The sequence below is a fragment of the Schistocerca gregaria genome, chromosome 8 (assembly GCF_023897955.1).
Source record: "Schistocerca gregaria isolate iqSchGreg1 chromosome 8, iqSchGreg1.2, whole genome shotgun sequence".
Lineage (NCBI taxonomy): Eukaryota > Metazoa > Arthropoda > Insecta > Orthoptera > Acrididae > Schistocerca > Schistocerca gregaria.
The window spans coordinates 449,329,140-449,344,797 of NC_064927.1; the positions used below are offsets into that span (position 1 = coordinate 449,329,140).

A 15,658-nucleotide genomic window follows, 5' to 3' on the forward strand; every position below is an offset into this window, starting at 1 on the left:
GTCACGAAGTAGAAGCAAACTGAAGATTAAGAATACGCGACAACACAAAATCTCTTTCTACAATAAGAGTGAACTGGGCCACAATGGATCAGCTTCCGATGTTAGCAGATGCCACAACAGTATCCCGTTTCTTCGCATGCCCATTGTGCAGCATACTCGGAAATTTAGAATGCCAGGCAGGACACAATACAGTAAAAGTCATAGACACGCAGCTGGCTAATTATTTACGCACAGGTACGAAAGGCGCACGCACTTCAGCGTACTCGATTTTGGCCTGATAATATTTCGCGTAATACGGGTTTCAGAGGCCCACGGTTGTAGCGTCTTGTCAATTGTCGTATCGTGCATTTCGCGCGTACCTCGATATTCTCTCCCTGGCCCTGTTGTTCCGTGGGTGGAGATCTTCAGAGTAACGGGAAATGTGCAAAGAAGAATGGGTTCACCACGGTCCGTGAGATCACGTCAAAAAAATTACATCAAAATTCTTCTTCACTCGGCACGCAAGCCTGTAACTGCCCTTAGACTCTGTAATCGTCCCGTAAAGCGAATTCTTCATGAAACACAACTAGCTCTTTAGTCTCACGAAGTAATAGTGCTATCGACGGGAAGTCAAATTGATTCAATTTTTTTAGATTTCCTGAAAGCATTTGACACCGTTCCTCACAAGAGACTAAGCAAAATGCATGCCTTTTCAGTAACGTTTCAGTTTTGTGAGTGGATTTGTGATTTCCTTTCAGAAATATCGCAGCTCGTAATAATTGACGGTAAATAAAATGAGAATGTCGTGTGACAAGGGCCTCCCGTCGGGTAGACCGTTCGCCACGTGCAAGTCTTTCGATTTGACGCCACGTCGATGACTTGAGCGCCGATGGGGATGAAATTATGATGATTAGGACAGCACAACACCCACTCCCTGAGCGGAGAAAATCTCCTAACCCAGCGGGAATCGAACCCGGTCCCCTAGGATTGATATTCTGTCGCGCTGACCACTCAGATACCGGGGGCAGACGTAATGGACGGTAAGCCATCCAGTAAAACAGAAGTCATATCTGGTATTCCCAAAGGAAGCGTTATAAGCTCGATGTTGTTCCCGATCTACGTAAAAGAGCCAGGAGACAATCTGAGTAGCCCTCTTATCTTGTTTGCAGATGATGTTGTCGCCGGCCGCGGTGGTCTCGCGGTTCTAGGGGCGCAGTCCGAAACCGCGTGACTGCTACGGTCGCAGGTTCGAATCCTGCCTCGGTCATGGATGTGTGTGATGTCCTTAGGTTAGTTAGGTTTTAGTTCTAAGTTCTAGGGGACTGATGACCACAGCTGTTAAGTCCCATAGTGCTCAGAGCCATTTGAACCATTTTTTGATGTTGTCATTTACCGCCTTGTTGAGTCATCAGATGATCCAAACGAGTAACGAAATGCTTTAGATAAGATATCTGTACGGTACAAAAAGTAGCAACCGTCTCAAAATCATGAGTACTAAAAGGAATCTGCTACATTTTGGTTACACAATACATCATACAACTCTAAAAGTTGTAAACCCAAATAAAAACTTACGGATTGCAATCATAAATAACTTAAACTGGAACGATCACATAGATAATGTTAAATGCTGTGGGGAATGCAAACCAAAGATTGCGATTTATTGGCAGAGCACTTCGAAATTGTAATATTTCTGCTAAAGGGACTGGTTAAACTTCGCTTGTTCGCCCTCTTCTAGAGTACCGCAGTGCGGTGTGGAATCCACATCAGATAGGACTGGCCGAGGACATCAAAAATGTTCAAAGAAAGACAGCTCGTTTTGTGTCATCGTGGAATACGGAAACAATGTCACAGATATGATACACAAATTATGGTGTCAGTCATGAAAACAAAGGCGTTTTTCACTGTGGTAGGACTTTCTCATGAAATTTCAATCACCAACTTTCTCCTCAGAGAGTGAAAGCTTTTTGCCGGCGTAGACCCACACAGAAAGAAATGATCATCGTAATAAAATAAATCAGACTCGTAAGGAAAGTTTTACGCATTCGTTTTCCCGGCGCGCTGTTCGAGAGTGGCTAGGAAGAGAAATAGCTTCAATGTGGTTCGATAAACTCTCTGCCAGGTACTTAATTGTGAATTGCACAGTAACCATGTAGTTGTAGATGTAGGTTGAGATGATTACCTCAGTTTACACGCATGGAAGTTGGCTATGAAGCAAAAATTCAGTTATCACTATTTCGTTTTTCGGCAGAATTCATGTGAATTCATCATTGAATCATGAGACATTGGTGTGGGGAAGCATGTCATCAGCATGGTGGTGTGAATAAGGAAACGATGCGCAAGTGAAGTGATAAATAATTCCGGAGAACTTCAGAGACGTCCCGTCAATGAGCTCATGTAAATGTTAAGTATCCATCATAGAGAGTGAGGATCGTTAGCTCCTCACTTTTTTAAGAAAATAAGCAGGCAGCAACTGTGAACTCTCAGCGACTTAACATGAGCGAGAATATTGTTTTTGCTCAGTCTCGAACAAATTGATACTAGAGATATGGAATTTTAATAAGATGGGATCACGGCACACACAACGCGAACTGGAATGCGTGTTTCGCGAGAGAAGTTCTCCTGGCATCTTTTTTATGGGGATATCTACAATCCATTGTTTATACTGGTAGTCTGAACATCAGTGCCGTCTTGGTAGAAGATACAAGCCTAGCAATAGCCTGCATAACTCTCGCTACACTCTAAAGCAGGCAACCTTTGGTAACCAACGGGCCTGTTTCACATACTAAGTTCGCAGGCTGCCTCAACATGTGACGCGACAGCAGCGCTCCTATTGCATGAAATGAAAACTACAGCGTTCGTAACTGAAGTGATATCAGGTGTTCCCCAGGGAAGCGTCCTGGGACCTCTACTGTTCCTGATCTATATAAATGACCTGGGTGACAATCTGAGCAGTTCTCTTAGACTGTTCGCAGATGATGCTGTAATTTACCGTCTAGTAAGGTCATCCGAAGACCAGTATCAGTTGCAAAGCGATTTAGAAAAGATTGCTGTATGGTGTGTCAGGTGGCAGTTGACGCTAAATAACGAAAAGTGTGAGATGATCCACATGAGTTCCAAAAGAAATCCGTTGGAATTCCATTACTCGATAAATAGTACAATTCTCAAGACTGTCAATTGAACTAAGTACCTGGGTGTTAAAATTACGAACAACTTCAGTTGGAAGGACCACATAGATAATATTGTCGGGAAGGCGAGCCAAAGGTTGCGTTTCATTGGCAGGACACTTAGAAGATGCAACAAGTCCACTAAAGAGACAGCTTACACTACACTCGTTCGTCCTCTGTTAGAATATTGCTGCGCGGTGTGGGATCCTTACCAGGTGGGATTGACGGAGGACATAGAAAGGGTGCAAAAAAGGGCAGCTCGTTTTGTATTATCACGTTATAGGGGAGAGAGTGTGGCAGATATGATACACGAGTTGGGATGGAAGTCATTACAGCATAGACGATTTTCGTCGCGGCGAGATCTTTTTTACGAAATTTCAGTCACCAACTTTCTCTTCCGAATGCGAAAATATTTTGTTGAGCCCAACCTACATAGGTAGTAATGATCATCAAAATAAAATAAGAGAAATCAGAGCTCGAACAGAAAGGTTTAGGTGTTCGTTTTTCCCGCTCGCTGTTCGGGAGTGGAATAGTAGAGAGATAGTATGATTGTGGTTCGATGAACCCTCTGCCAAGCACTTAAATGTGAATTGCAGAGTAGTCATGTAGATGTAGATGTAGAATGTTTATGGTGTAAAGCACTGATGTGCGTGGGTGGAACCCCTATCGCGACACGCAACGCCGCCAATTATCCCTCAAAATATGCCTTTTTGACATTATATTCATTTTATGTTCACTTGGAATTTCTTCTATTAGTCAGATTGAACGAACCGCCGGTTGTCCTCCCGTGCTTTCAAGAGTCGTCCGAAACTTCAGAATTCGAAGAAATCCGTGTACGAGGGGGCATTTGATAACAAATGCAACACATTTTTTATGAAAGCAGTTTGGATTCTTATGCACCATTACTGGCCTTTAAAATTGCTACACCACGAAGATGACTTGCTACAGACGCGAAATTTAACCGACAAGAAGAAGATGCTGTGATATGCTAATGATTAGAATTTCAGAGCATTTACACAAGGTTGGCGCCGGTGGCGACACCTCCAACGTGCTGACATGAGGAAAGTTTCCAACCGATTTCTCACACACAAACAGCAGTTGATTGGCGTTGCCTGGTGAAACGTTGTTGAGATGCATCGTGTAAGAAGGGGAAATGCGTACCATCACGTTTCCGACTTTGATAACTGTCGGATTGTAGAATATCGCGATTGCGGTTTATCATATCGCGACATTGCTGCTCGCGTTGGTCAAGATCCAATGACTGTTAGCAGAATATAGAATCGGTAGATTCAGGAGGGTAATACGGAACGCCGTGCTGAATCCCAACGGCCTCGTATCACTAGCAGTCGAGATGACAGGCGTGTTATCCGCATGGCTGAAACGGATCGTGCAGCCACGTCTCGATCCCTGAGTCAACAGATGGGGACGTTTGCAAGGCAACAACCATCTGCACGAACATTTCGACGACGTTTGCAGGAGCATGGACTATCAGCTCGGAGACCGTGGCTGCGGTTACCCTTGACGCTGCATCACAGACAAGAGCGCCTGCGATGGTGTACTCAACGACGAACCTGGGTGCACTAATGGCAAAACGTCATTTTTTCGGATGAATCCAGGTTCTGTTTACAGCATCATGATGGTCGAATCCGTGTTTGGCGACATCGCGGTGAACGCACATTGGAAACGCGTATTCCGTCATCGCCATACTGGCGTGTCACCCGGCGTGATGGTATGGGTTGCCATTGGTTACACGTCTCGGTCACCTCTTGTTCGCATTGACGGCACTTTGAACATTGGACGTTACATTTCAGATGTGTTACGGCCCGTGGCTCTACGCTTCTTCCGATCCCTGCGAAACCCTACATTTCAGTAGGATAATGCACGAACGCATGTTGCAGGTCTTGTACGGGCATTTCTGGACACAGAACATGTTCGACTGCTGCCCTGGCCAGCACATTCTCCAGATCTCTCACTGATTGAAAACGTCTGGTCAATGGTGGCAGAGCAACTGGTTCGTGACAATACGCCAGCCACTACTCTTGATGAACTGTGGTATCGTGTTGAAGCTGCATGGGCACCTGTACCTGTACACGCCATCCAAGCTCTGTTTGACTCAACGCCGAGGCGTATCAAAGCCGTTATTACGGCCAGAGGTGGTTGTTCTGGGTACTGATTTCTCAGGATCTATGCACCCAAATTGTGTGAAAACGTAATCACATGTAAGTTCTAGTGTAATATATCTGTACAATGAATATCCGTTTATCATCTGCATTTCTTCTTGGTGTAGCAATTTTAATGGCCAGTAGTGTATTATGCAATCTTCTGACTACAAAATCCTATTTATCAAGATAATCTCCGTTCAGTTTGACAGCCCTGCACCACCTACTCAGAGTTCCAGATGAATGTCACCATAACTCTACATAACTCTATCGGCTGAGGGTGCGGCTTCACTTCGGAGGAGAGTTGGTGTGGTGCCACTCCACGGATTGACGTTTTGTTTCCGGTTTGAAGTGATGCACCCATGTTTCATCGCCTGTGGCGATGTTCGACAAAAAACTGTCACGATGAGCCTCGTAAAGTGCAAGCAGTTCCACACAGGTGGTCCTTCGTTGCTGCTTACGATCTTCTGTTAGACGCCGAGGAACTCATCGGGCGCCGACCTCAATTAGTGAAAGAGTGTGTCAGCACCACTAACAGAGCTGTCCAGTTGAGCAGCGAGGTGTTTGTCAGCCGTCTATCACCTCTAATGAGTGCATCCGCACGTTCCAACACTGCAGGAGACACAGCCGTGTGCTGCCGGCCGGTGCGTGGGCGGTAGGACAGGTTTGCGTGACCTTGATGCGATGATCACAGACGCCTCGCCCAACGACTCGCGTGCTTTCGATCACTGCCAGGTCTCCGCAGACATTCTGAAAGAGCCTACGAATCTGCCATGCTCTTTCCGCCAAAAGGAAATGGATTTCGGCCTGGGACGCACCTCCTTTACAGACACATTTTGAGGTCTACTATAGGGCCGCCACCTATCGGAACTTCATTAAACTATTGGGACTGATGTGGGAATATTCTCCAAAATAAATTCTGCATTTTCTCAACCGAAATTGGCTGAAAAAGAAAAGTGGTACATCATCTATTGAAAGCACCTCGTATATTGACAGTGCGAGGTGTAACGTGCCGAATATCGTATTTGATGCGTGGAATGTTAAATTTATGGCAGCAGCCTTTTCAGTAGTTGCAGGGGCAACAGTCTGGATGATTGACTGATCTGGCCTTGTAACACTAACAAATTCGGCCTTGCTGTGCTGGTACTGCGAACGGCTGAAAGCAACGGGAAACTACAGCCGTAATTTTTCCCGAGGGCATGCAGCTTTATAAGCCACAGCTACAAAATACTAACGCGAATTCTTTACAGACGAATTGAAAAACTAGTAGAAGCCGACCTTGGGGAAGATCAGTTTGGATTATGTAGAAATATTGAAACACGTGAGGCACTACGGACCTTACGACTTATCTTAGAAGAAAGAATAAGGAAAGGCAAACCTACGTTTCTAGCATTTGTACACTTAGAGAAAGCTTTTGACAATGTTGACTGGAATAGCCTCTGTCAGATTCTAAAGGTGGCAGGGGTAAAATACACGGAGCGAAAGGCTATTTACAAGAAACCAGATGGCAGTTATAAGAGTCGAGAGACACGAAAGGGAAGCAGTGGTTTTGAAGGGAGTGAGACAGGGTTGCAGCCTCTCCGCGATGTTATTCAGTCTGTATATTGAGCAAGCAGTAAAGGAAACAAAAGAAAAATTCGGAGTAGGTATTAAAATCCATGGAGAAGAAATAAAAACTTTCAGGTTCGTCGATGACTTTGTAATTCTGTCAGAGACAGCAAAGGACTTGGAAGAGCAGTTGAACGGAATGGACAGTGTCTTGAAAGGATGATATAAGATGAACATCAACAAAAGCAAAACGATTATATTGGAATGTAGTCGAATTAATTCGGGTGATGCTGTGGGAATTGGATTAGGAAAAGAGACACTTAGACTGGCAATGGCAAGGAAAGCGTTTCTGAAGAAGAGAAATTTGTTAACGTCAGGTATAGATTTAAGTGTCAGGAAGTCGTTTCTGAAAGTATTTGTATGGAGTATAGCCATGCATGTAAGTGAAACATGGACGATAAATAATTTGGACAAGAAGAGAATAGAAGCTTTCGAAATGTGGTGCTACAGAAGAATGCTGAAGGTTAGATGGTTAGAGCACATAACTAATGAGGAGGTATTGAATAGGATTGGAGAGAAAAGGAGCTTCTGGCGCAACTTGACTAGACGAAGGGATCGGTTGGTAGGACATGTTCTGAGACATCGGGGGATCACCAATTTAGTATTGGAGGGCAGTGTGGAGGGTAAAAATCGTAGCGGGAGACCAAGCGATGAATACACTAAACAGATTCAGAGGGATGTAGGCTGCGTAGATACTGGGAGATGAAGAACCTTGCACAGGATAGAGTAGCAAGGAGAGCTGCATCAAACCAGTCTCAGGAGTGAAAACAACAACAACATCAACATAAAAAGTAATTAAATGATAAATATGTAATGTTTGTTTTATTGACCTTTCAAATCAGCTAGTTTTTTCCGCATCACGTATAACAAAAAGTAAAATACAGTAAATAATTTGTAGTGTGCTACTGAAAGATAGTAGCTCGTCGGATTCCGCAAGTACTTAACAGCTCGCGAAGTTAGTTGTACGAATTGCTGTGAGTACAGACATTTTAGACGGCTACGGGGGTGCGTTCCAGTAAAACACGTGGCACTAATTTCTGTCATCGACACGTGCCGAAAAGTGTGCCAGCTCTGTCCCAGCCATATATGTCGCTGATAGTGGACAGCTGATAACCGCAGAGTCAAGGTGAGGCGGGTAATCTGCACGCACTCTCTGGTAGATAAAGGCGAGACCTGCGCCTCCAGGAAATACAGTATCTCATCGCTTCAGTGCACAAGCTACAGTCGCAGTCAACTACGGTGAGTGTTTGTGCTCCATTGCCGGCAGGGATGCTACAGGGGCGCTACATGTGACAATAGTAACTGACCTAACGTCGCGAACTCGTGTAACTGTCTCCTGCTTCCTGTTTCTTATCTGGCGTTCCACAAAACGTGCTTTTCATACAGGTCATCGAGTGCCCATTATGGATTCTAACGCCCAAGTGTCTTATAGGTGAACACATTTCTTAAAACATGCTTGAAATCACTAAAGTATGACACAGAATGCTGCCTTAGTTTTAAATCGCCAAACACGATTTCCTCTTTTCCTTCCGTTAAATGCATTATGAAAATGTCAGATTACGATAACGAAGTCAACTATTTTTAAATATGTTGTTAAGTCTAATGACTTTCACACATAACAGCAATCTTAATTTTCTGGTTAAATGTAACAAATTATTTGTATCATAAAATGTAATACTTTCCTTACAAACACTGTGTATGTCATAATTTTATGTATTGTTTATCACTAATGACTGCGTTAGTCGCACGTTACATGCGACATTCAGCTGTTATCTGACAGTACCCTAAGAACCTGAAAGCCGATTCCTGATCAAACAAATAACAATTTGCAAAACGTTATGAAAGCGTTTGGTATTTAATTGCTACATCCACTCCACTGTCGACTTTTTTTAAGACTCGAAATCCGTTTCACGCGCCTCATTGCTCGCGTCGTATCTCCTGAATTATGTCTTGTGGTTCAAATGGCTCTGAGCACTATGGGACTTAACTTGTGAGGTCACCAGTCCCCTATAACTTAGAACTACTTAAACCTAACTAACCTAAAGACATCACACACATCCATGCCCGAGACAGGATTCGAACCTGCGACCGTAGCGGTCGCGCGGTTGCAGACTGTAGTGTCTAGAACCGCTCTGCCACCCGGCCGGCGATGTGTTGTAAAATGATATAATTTTGCAGGTAAATTCATTGGTATGTGTGGATACTGTCTACAAAATATGTTGCGGTTTGAATTAGTTTTTTTTTTTTGTGTGTAATCAGTCTACTGACTGGTTTGATGCGGCCCGCCACGAATTCCTTTCCTGTGCTAACCTCTGTAAGTAGGATGTTTAGGTTTTTTTTATTGGTAACGCCAACGCCACGTAGTGCTCTGTAAGAAAATCCCTGGCTCTGCTGTGTGCAGTCTGTGGCTGGTTTGCATTGTTGTCTGCCATTGTAGTGTTGGGCAGCGGCAGCTGGATGCTAACAGCGCGTAGCGTTGCACAGTTGGAGGTGAGCCTCCAGCAGTGGTGGACGTGGAGAGAGAGACGGCGGAGTTTTGAAATTTGTAAGAATTGATGTAATCAACTGCTATATATATTATGACTATTCAGGTAAATACATTGTTTGTTCTCTATTAAAATCTTTCATTTGCTAACTATTCCTATCAGTAGTTAGTGCCTTCAGTAGTTTGAATCTTTTATTTAGCTGGCAGTAGTGGCGCTCGCTGTATTGCAGTAGCTTGAGTAACGAAGATTTTTGTGAGGTAAGTGATTTGTGAAACGTATAGGTTAATGTTAGTCAGGGCCATTCTTTCGTAGGGATTTTTGAAAGTCAGATTCCGTTACGCTAAAAATATTGTGTCTCAGTTTAAGCACAGTCGTGTACAATTTTTCTAAGGGGACGTTTCACCTCTTCATCTCAGAGTAGCACTTGCAACCTACGTCCTCAATTATTTGCTTGACATACTCCAATCTCTGTCTTCCTCTACAGCTTTTGCCCTCTACAGCTCCCTCTGGTACCATGGAAGTCATTCCCTCATGTCTTAGCAGATGTCCTATCATCCTGTCCCTTCTCCTTATCAGTGTTTTCCACATATTCCTTTCCTCTCCGATTCTGCGTAGAACCTCCTCATTCCTTACCTTATCAGTCCACCTAATTTTCAACATTCGTCTATAGCAACACATCTCAAATGCTTCGATTCTCTTCTGTTCCGGTTTTCCCACAGTCCATGTTTCACTACCATACAATGCTGTACTCCAGACATACATCCTCAGAAATTTCTTCCTCAAATTAAGGCCGGTATTTGATATTAGTAGACTTCTCTTGGCCAGAAATGCCTTTTTTGCCATAGCGAGTCTGCTTTTGATGTCCTCCTTGCTCCGTCCGTCATTGGTTATTTTACTGCCTAGGTAGCAGAATTCCTTAACTTCATTGACTTCCTGACCATCAATCGTGATGTTAAGTTTCTCGCTGTTCTCATTTTTACTACTTCTCATTACCTTCGTCTTCCTCCGATTTACTCTCAAACCATACTGTGTACTCATTAGACTGTTCATTCCGTTCAGCAGATCATTTAATTCTTCTTCACTTTCACTCAGGATAGCAATGTCATCAGCGAATCGTATCATTGATATCCTTTCACCTTGTATTTTAATTCCACTCCTGAACCTTTCTTTTATTTCCATCATTGCTTCCTCGATGTACAGATTGAAGAGTAGGGGCGAAAGGCTACAGCCTTGTCTTACACGCTTCTTAATACGAGCACTTCGTTCTTGATAGTCCACTCTTACTATTCCCTCTTCGTTGTTGTACATATTGTATATGACCCGTCTCTCCCTATAGCTTACCCCAACTTTTTTCAGAATCTCGAACAGCTTGCACCATTTTATATTGTCGAACGCTTTTTCCAGGTCGACAAATTCTATGAACGTGTCTTGATTTTTCTTTGTCCTTGCTTCCATTATTAGCCGTAACGTCAGAATTGCCTCTCTCGTGCCTTTACTTTTCCTAAAGCCAAACTGATCGTCACCTAGCGCATTCTCAATTTTCTTTTCCATTCTTCTGTATATTATTCTTGTAAGCAGCTTCGATGCATGAGCTGTTAAGCTGATTGTGCGATAATTCTCGAACTTGTCAGCTCTTGTCGTCTTCGGAATTGTGTGGATGATGCTTTTCCGAAAGTCAGATGGTATGTCGCCAGACTCATATATTCTACACACCAACGTGAATAGTCGTTTTGTTGCCACTTCCCCTAATGATTTTAGAAATTCTGATGGAATGTTATCTATCCCTTCTGCCTTATTTGACCGTAAGTCCTCCAAAGCTCTTTTAAATACTTATACTGGATCCCCTATCTCTTCTAAATCGACTCCTGTTTCTTCTTCTATCACATCAGACAAATCTTCACCCTCATGGAGGCTTTCAGTGTATTCTTTCCACCTATCTGCTCTCTCCTCTGCATTTAACAGTGGAATTCCCGTTGCACTCTTAATGTTACCACCGTTGCTTTTAATGTCACCAAAGGTTGTTTTGACTTTCCTGTATGCTGAGTCTGTCCTACCGACAATCATATCTTTTTCGATGTCTTCACATTTTTCCTGCAGCCATTTCTTCTTAGCTTCCCTGCACTTCCTATTTATTTCATTCCTCAGCGGCTTGTATTTCTGTGTTCCTGATTTTCCCGGAACATGTTTGTACTTCCTCCTTTCATCAATCAACTGAAGTATTTCTTCTGTTACCCATGGTTTCTTCGCAGCTACCTTCTTTGTACCTATGTCTTCCTTCCCAACTTCTGTGATGGCCCTTCTTAGAGATGTCCATTCCTCTTCAACTGTGCTGCCTACTGCGCTATTCCTTATTGCTGTATCTATAGCATTGGAGAACTTCAAACGTATCTCGTCATTCCTTAGAACTTCCATATCCCACTTCATTGCATGTTGATTCTTCCTGACTAATGTCTTGAACTTCAGCCTACTCTTCATTACTACTATATTGTGATCCGAGTCTATATCTGCTCCTGGGTACGCCTTACAATCCAGTATCTGATTTCGGAATCTCTGTCTGACCATGATGTAATCTAATTGAAATCTTCCCGTATCTCCCGGCCTTTTCCAAGTATACCTCCTCCTCTTGTGATTCTTGAACAGGGCATTGGCTATTACTAGCTGAAACTTGTTACAGAACTCAATTAGTCTTTCTCCTCTTTCATTCCTTGTCCCAAGCCCATATTCTCCTGTAACGTTTTCTTCTACTCCTTCCCCACAACTGCATTCCAGTCGCCCATGACTATTAGATTTTCGTCCCCCTTTACATACTGCATTACCCTTTCAATATTCTCATACACTTTCTCCATCTGTTCATCTTCAGCTTGCGACGTCGGCATGTATACCTGAACTATCGTTGTCGGTGTTGGTTTGCTGTCGATTCTGATTAAAACAACCTGGTCACTGAACTGTTCACAGTAACATACCCTCTGCCCTACCTTCCTATTCATAACAAATCCTACACCTGTTATACCATTTTCTGCTGCTGTTGATATTACCCGATACTCATCTGACCAGAAATCCTCGTCTTCCTTCCACTTCACTTCACTGACCCCTAACATATCTAGATTGAGCCTTTGCATTTCCCTTTTCAGATTTTCTAGCTTCCCTACCACGTTCAAGCTTCGATATTCCACGCCCCGACTCGTAGAACATTATCCTTTCGTTGATTATTCAATCTTTTTCTCTTGGTAACCTCCCCCTTGGCAGTCCCCTCCCGGAGATCCGAATGGGGGACTATTCCGGAATCTTTTGCCAGTGGAGAGATCGTCATGACACTTCTTCAACTACAGGCCACATGTCCCGTGGATACACGTTACGTGTCTTTAATGCAGTGATTTCCATTGCCTTCTGCATCCTCATGTCGTTGATCATTGCTGATTCTTCCGCCTTTAGGGGCAATTTCCCACCCCTAGGAGAAGAGAGTGCCCTGAACCTCTATCCGCTCCTCCGCCCTCTTTGAAAAGGCCGTTGGCAGAATGAGGCTGACTTCTTATGCCGGAAGTCTTCGGCCGCCAATGCTGATTGTTTATAAAAATTTAGGCAGTGGCGGGGATCGAAGATGTTTTGATTATGAATCAAAGACGCTACCCCCAGACCACGGGGTCACGAATTAGTGGTAGAGAAGTAATAAATAAAATTGTCGTGCCTGATACTGAGGTTTTGCTGCATGAACAGCGAAAATTTAAGAAGCAAGAAATATTTTTCATTTCGTTATTTTGTGTGGAATGTCAGTCAAAGAGTTTCGAAATTGTATGTAAAGTTTGTTGGAAGTCACTAAAACTCCCTTTCCCAAATGGAAAATGAGTGACGTCTGGGTAATTATGAAATACTGAAAAATCAAATCTTTGTTTCCTCTGGAAGCTATTAGATAGGTAACCTGTAACTCGGACAGTACACCATCTTAGCCATTTAGTAATACAGATGTTACCAGTAAGCCTCCGATTCTTTACGGAGTAGAATCCAATGTATAAAACAGCTTCAAACGCCTGATTAGAAATGAGTTAATGTGTTAAAAACACACTGAGATGACAAGTTACAGAATATCACCTAATATCGTGTCGAACCTTCTTTTCCCCAGCATAGTGGCACGTGGTTTTATAGAGATGAGGCCCCTCCACGCCCTCACTAACGTGGTGACCAAAACAAAAGTTCTGCTGTCACCTCCGTCAGCGTGTTAGTTATCTAATAAGTGGGTCACAGGAGGCTGGGCTGTGATGTTATCTGTGCGTCTGGGTAAGACTACGCAATAACACGGTCCATCAGGTGATAGATATTGGACGAAACGCGGATGAGGGTAGCAATTTGAAGGGCAGAGGGAAAAAAGTGCCAAGGCTCGTGCCGTGGGAAAAAAACCTCTGCGACAGTGGGATTGGTAGTAAGAGCAATAGTGGCTTACTAGCTGCGGTAGTTGATGCAAAGTTGGATTTTTTAGTATGGGTATCATGCATCATTACCGTGGCAGGCGATGGCGATGTATCCGAGTTTGCTGCAGCCGCTGCATTCCTGGAACAATCAGGATTGTTATATATTAGTGGGAGATCGGCCATAGATTATCTCACTGTGTGGGGGATGTGTGAAGCTTGTCTGCATGCAGTGTACGTTACGGCTTCTCTGCGTGGTGCCAGTTATTCGGCAAGTGTGTTCCAGCTGGGTATCCAGTAGTGGTGGCTGATTAACAGGGGCTCACCTGTACCGTTGTGTTTGCGTGGACTTGGCCATGTTAGATCCTGACAAGTATGTCTTTTGGTCTTTTATGTTTCCGTCTATGGTTGTGGTGGTAGTTCCCCAGATTCAGAAGAAACGGGTTCTGCGAATGTCTGGAGTTTCTGTATAGTCTTGTGGTGAGTTTGTGGATTACCTATGTGAGAATCACAAGTCGGTATTCCCGGTGAAGGTCCGCGATGCGTGTGTATCGTGGAGCATTGCTTATGATTTTGAATACTTTGTTTTGTATGATCTGCAGACGGCGCAGGCGTGTGGGCGCAGCGTATCCCCAGACAGGGGCTGCGTACGTCATCAGGGGTCGAATAAGTGTCATGTACATGGACCTCGACATCTTTGTGTTCAGTGTGCTGCGCCTGTTGAACATAAGGCACGTCGTTACTAGTGCCCTGCAGAAATACTGAGCCATGCTGCCTCTATAGCCGTCCGTAATGACGGAAGTTTCACCGATGGCGGACTTTGTGCACGGACGTACCTTTCGATTATATCCCATAAACGATGAGATTCATGTCGGCGATCTGGGAGGCCAGACCATTCGCTCGAACTGTACAGAATGTTCCTCAAACAAATCGTGAACGATCGTGGCCCAGTGGCAAAGCGCACTGTTATCCACAAAGATTCCGACGTTGTTTCGGAAAATAATGTCCATTGATGGCTGCAAATGGTCTCCAAGTAGCCGAACATCCAGAGCATCCAGTCTAGTCCATGCACATAGAGCTCACATCATTATGGAACCACGATCAGCTTCAGATTGCAGAGTGCCTTGTTGACAACTGCACCGCAGTCGAACCCTGCCAGCATCTCTAACCAACTGAAATCGGCACTGATCTGACCAGGCCACGGATATCCGGTCATCTAGGGTCCAATCGATACGGTCACGAGTCCAGGAGAGGCGCTGCAGGTGGTTTGCTCTCGTCTGCTGCCATAGCCCATTAAAGCCAAATTTCGCTACACTGCCCCAACGGAGACGTTCGTCGTACTTCCGCACATTGATTTCTGTGATTATTTCACGCGCTTTTGCTTGTCTGTTAGCACTGATATTTCTACACTAACGTTGCAGCTATCAGTTGTTATGTGAATGTCGTTGGCCACTGCGTTGTCCCCGGTGAGAAATAATTCCACACATTTAGTGTTCTCGGCAGACTCTTAGGTCTGTGGGTCTCGGAATGTTGAATTCCCAGCGAGTTCCGAAACGGAATCTCCCATGCGTCTAGTCCCAACTACCGTTGCGCGTTCAAACTTGCAGATAATCGTCGAGCGGCCACAATCACGTCGGGAAGCTTTACACATGACTCACCTGAGTGCAGATGATACTTCCGCCAGTACACTGCCGTTTTACACCTTGCGGACGCGATGTCCACATCTGTGTATTAGCATGTCGCTGTCCCATGACTTTTGTCATCTCACCGTATGAAAATTTTTATAAAAGGTTTGATATTATTTTTAGAATTTGTTGGAAGTCCCTAAGTGCTCTCAATATGAAACACTGGATGAATACAGG

General features: G+C 44.1%; 1 protein-coding gene across 2 annotated transcripts in view; it reads left to right on the top strand.

Moving 5' to 3' along the window:
* The first annotated feature begins 8,058 nt into the window (after positions 1–8,058).
* LOC126284319 (cytochrome P450 6k1-like) overlaps positions 8,059–15,658 on the top strand; it is a 90,139-nt gene continuing 82,539 nt past the window's right edge. For both annotated transcript variants that reach the window (XM_049983158.1, XM_049983156.1), the window contains exon 1: positions 8,059–8,149. The gene's annotated coding sequence lies outside the window, so the exon portion shown is untranslated. The remainder of the gene's footprint in view (positions 8,150–15,658) is intronic.